This window comes from Athene cunicularia (assembly GCF_003259725.1).
Source record: "Athene cunicularia isolate RWA chromosome 2 unlocalized genomic scaffold, athCun1 chr2_part1, whole genome shotgun sequence".
Classification (NCBI taxonomy): domain Eukaryota; kingdom Metazoa; phylum Chordata; class Aves; order Strigiformes; family Strigidae; genus Athene; species Athene cunicularia.
Window position 1 is genome coordinate 131,986,771 of NW_020799095.1, and position 5,079 is coordinate 131,991,849.

Genomic DNA, 5,079 nt, shown 5'->3' on the forward strand with positions numbered 1-5,079 from the left:
TAGCCAGAACAAAATAGAAGTTTTATCTTAAAGCACGTAACAAATTTCTTTTCAGTAGTGCTTTTAAGGAGGCTTGAAACACTCTACCATGAAAGTTTATAATCACATAAAAGACCCAGTTTTCAAGAGTGAATGTAAACTCTGAGCCAGATCAAGTCAGATGTATTAAGAACTGCTAAAACACATGAATTACACACATGAAACTGGTTGTTTGTACTTATCTTTCATAGTCTGAACTGAAAGACTTTCAAAACTAAAGGTCAAAGAGCTCCTGCTTTAGGGTAGCATGCTTAATACTGGACTACTCTCCCAGAAGTGTTCTTGACCCTGTAGCCACTTTCTATTTTAGAATTCCATTGCCATGTTCTTTCTTATTCTGTTGTGAATGAACACAGCATGTGGGTGAAAAAGCTATGTGGGTGAAAAATAGTGCTTTATATAGTGAAACTGAACACCATACAGACAAACCCAGAGATGAGCAAGACAGCAAAAAGAAACTTATGCTTGCCTTCAGGAATGAGGAAACAGTTCAGCTGGCCCTTGAAGACTATTACACAAAACACCAAAGTAGCATTTTAAAGTACAAGTCAAGCTTACTCAAATTAAAGTAAAACTATCACACAGAACAATACAATGAACATAAAAAGCAGTCAAGGAAACGTTAACCAGCCCCACTGAGAAGTTATTCCTTCTAGAAGTAACTGTCATTTTAATGGAATTAAATACAGTACAGAACTGGTCATGTGTAAACCCAACATATAACAAAGTCTCTACAAATTCACTGTGGTCTATGGCATAAAAAAAGGGAACCTACTGTAAAAATAAATATTTTCTGCTCTCATTTAAATGAGACTACATGTGCTGACTACAAAAACCTGGCTTCTGGGAATCACCTAACCCAAATGATCATGTTTTCAACCATATTAGTTAAGCAGACTTCTGAAGTGTATTGTTCCACTTATTCTTGCTATTAGAAAACTGAACTAGCACACTCTGTAAAGTAGTGAATCAGAGTGAATGCAACTTGAGGGTAACTTCTACAGCAACTCCACAGAGCAATCTCTTCAGCTGTATCATATAAATTAACATTTAGTAGCATATAACATTAAAAACAAACCTCAGCACTTCAAACCTGAGATATTAAGGATTTTTTTCCAGCTAGAATTAATGTATATGCAGTGTTTTTGCGCAGGCCTTGCACCAACAATCTAAGACTGTTTAGACTCCCTGTCTCACAGTGTATTTACTCTTATTTCCACTAATGCAAGATGTCAGCAACATTTAGTCCTCAGAGCATTCACACAACAGTTTTAAAAGCTGGCAACACTTTCCTTTTGTCAAATTAACTAGGTAGCACTATTTTCTAGTGCTGTTTCACTTATACTCAAGAACTCATACAAATTTTCCAGTGATTATGAATTAAGTTTACCTTCCCAGCAAAACAAGTCATTAAAACAGGTGCTTCTAGGGAGAGCGCATGACCTTTAGTACAAAACTTAAAAAGCCATGCTTCAGACATGTATCACCTACAGTACCACTCCAATAAATATTCTCACATATCCCAAGAAGGAAGTGTGCAGTGAAAGTTCCTGTGGAGCTAGAATGAAACCCAATTATTTTCTGTAGCAATAGTCAACGACAAGCTGCGCTGATTTGTAATTGCCCTTCAGAATTTAATTCAAATGAGATTTATTTATCTGAAGGATCTACACAAATGTACGGAAAATAGTCTGACTGCCCTCTTTTGTGAAGGTTTGCCAATATTAAATATTCAGAGAGGAAAATGGTACGATTTGAGCCGTTCAAATCATAGTAATTTTACTCTGCTTCAAACAGCACAAAGAGTTCACTGTACTGTGGCAGAGCAGGACTACCATTTTAAGCAGCAGAAGTGTATTAGATGTCCATAACCCATATGGGCAAACCCAGTTTTTGAAAAATTGCATATGTGATCAGCCACAATGAAGTGCTCATTGTTTAAGGGTCTTAAAGTAGGTATAAAAACATTATTTGCTAAACAGCAAGCTTTGAGTTGCAGGGAAAAAAAAAACAAGGCAGCTTTGCCTTTTAATACTCAAGTGACACCATATGCATGTATTTCTATATCATCTGTTAGTATACTCTACTAACAGGTGCCTCAAGTTTTGACTGCAGCTCGACCAGCAATGCTGTACTTTGTACTTGAACAGTAACACTCACCTGAGGAAAAAAACAACCCCCCAGTCATCCACAGTGCAGTTTTGCCAGAACTGCACCCCCACTGCAAGCCCTATAAGTGCCAGCAGGCCAGTCAGGGCCACACTTTTTCCAGCTCATGGGCCCCCTCAGCTCCCCATATCTGACACGGACAAGCCTATAAAACCAGGCACGGATTCATTTGCTGTGAAAAAAATGATCCACTGCATCGTTCCGATTCTGAAGAGACCCTTTAGTGACCTGAGCTAAAATATCCATGAGCCAAACCCCAAAAAATCTAGCTGTACGATGAGCTTGCACATTTACACCAACTGACAGACTCAGAGGCACCAAAGTTACCCTGGTCCACAAAAAAACAGCTACTCTTCCATTACAATAGGCCTTTTCCAGATCAGGGCCAGGGCGTTGTAGGGAGGAGGTCCTGAAGGGAGCACAGATCCCTGAGGAATTCTCCCATCAACCACACTTTTGCTCCTGCACTACATCAACAGCATTTTGAACTGAAATTTGCCATTATACCCAAATTAGTCCATTACACAATTAAGCCTCCCTTTCAGGAAGGGACAGTCTTAATTTCCTTCCAGAGCACTCCATCTCTCCTTTAATTGGAGAGATGGAATAATTTCCAGACCGTGCAGCCCAGCACTGCTGCTAACACACACCTGTACCAGCCTTCCAGCACAGGGAGCAGCCAGAGGCACAAGCTGCTGCGCTGGGGGCCGGCTGCAGTGCTGAAAGGCGGTAAGCCTGCCTCTGGCCTCCACTAAAACTGTCCCCACGGGAGAAACATTCCCATTGCTGTTCACAACCAAACACCACCCTCCCCTCCCAAAGTCTTGTGAAGACCTCTTCTTCTGGGGTTTAACAAGCTTCCCCAGGAGCTCAAAGCCCAGCGGGAGGGATGGGGGGCAGCAGTCCGGCTGGCTGCGGGGGGGGCTCAGCCTACGGCAGGCAGAGGAGGCAGGGAAGGGAGCTCACCACAGCCTGAAGCACACGGGGAGGGGGCTGCCGTGTCGCAAGCATCAGCCACGGCAGCAGCAGCATTGTTCACACGGTGACAGGAAGGAAAGAACTAGACTGGACCAGTCCAGACTGGAACAAACCCCTCCTACCATCACCATTATTCACAACCCCCACCTTCCCCCCCAGTACCGCTGCCTCCCGCATTTATCCAGGCAAGAATAGCGGGCAAGTGCAGTATCCTCAGAGCCAAAAATCCAGCAGCCAGGGTGAGAGCAGAAGTGGGGCGGCACTCCCCACCACCAACCCACCATCACTCGGGAGACCCAGACACGCGTCTGGCTGGAGGGTAGGCTGGTCTAACCCGCTTTATCGGGCACCACACGATGCTTTCCTTCAGGGCGGCTATATTCGACTGGGACTACACAATCAAATCCTGCTCGGTCACTGGAGACTGCTGCAGAGGTCTGAAACACAGCACTTCTGCCCACTGGCACATGTCAGTTGTGCAGGATTTTGCACTGCAGGAGCTGCACTTCAGAAAGATTCAAAAGATTTAAGCTCACTTACTTCCCTCTTCACTACAACTGGGGTCCCCCCAGCACAAGATACACAGCTTCTTGGGCTCTGAATGAGTCCAGACTGCCAACTGGAAAAGACCTGCAGTGCTGCCTGGTAACAAGCTGTAACAGCATTCTCCTCAGCCACACCAGCTGCCCCACGTTCCTGTGTTTGCACCCCCTTACACACACGAGCCCCCCACTCCCACACGGTACTTCCAGCTCCTCTACAACCAGTAACAGGGACCTCTGCTGACCTCACCACTACAACCAGTAATGGGCACCTCTGCTGATCTCACCCCAAACACAGAACAGCACTGCAGTGAGCACACACACACACTCATCATACCCTGACATCCAAGTGCTTTACACACACCCCCCGCCAGCAGCTGAGCAGCAACTAGACCCTCCTCTCCATACTTTCCAAAAGCCACCAGTACAGCAGCAGCCATACAGTACCATACACTACTGACCAGTACAGTACCAGCAGAGGCAGCCAAGCCAAGAAGGCTGAGACTTCCAGAAGGACTGGCAGCACCAAACCTGCTACTGCTACACTAACAGGCTGACCAAGGGAAGAGAGAAAACGTGTATCCTTGAGATGACCAGCCACCCCGGCAAAGGAAGGAGACTGCTAACATGAAGGAAGGGCTCCACTTCCCATGCACTGGAGGACCCCCCGGCCCCCCTGCATGAAGGCAATTTGCCCTGTCATCCCAGTGCTCATCCCGGAAAGCGTCACTTGTGCAATGCCCTTACAACTTGTACAGTGTCCTGACAGCTCACGCTGCCACCCTGCTCCTTGGCGTGACCCCCCAGTCCTCCATGCCGAGGGGGACGCAGCGAGGCCCCATGCAGGCACCCGCATGTGCAGCTCAGGTGAGGGGAAAAGGGGAACATGACAGTGGGAGCCCGGATGGATAGTCACGGTTACAGACACACAACATGGCCTCTGAGAAGCAGGCGAGGAGAGACGCCGCAGCCATGCCACCAGCACTTCTCCAGCCTCTCTGCCGCCCGTCAGGCAGGCCAGCCTCGAAGCTTGTCACACTGCTGCTCTCCCCGGGCCCCAGGGAGCTTCCTGCGTGCGGGTGCACCGAGGGGAAGGGATCCTGCACGGGAGGCGGTGATCCCGAGCACGGGCAGCTGCCACAGGGCGAGGGGACGGCACGCCGGGGTCCGGGGCAGCCCCTCTCCATAGGGGTCGTGGCGAGGACGCCCCTCGCCCCCTCTCCAGGAAGAGGCGCACGGCGAGAGGTAGCAACGCCCGGCGGGAACGGGTCTCCCGCCGCGGGGCACTGCCCCGGCTGCTGAGAGGGAAGACACCATACAGCCCCCCTCCGCAGGAATCCGCCATGTTAGG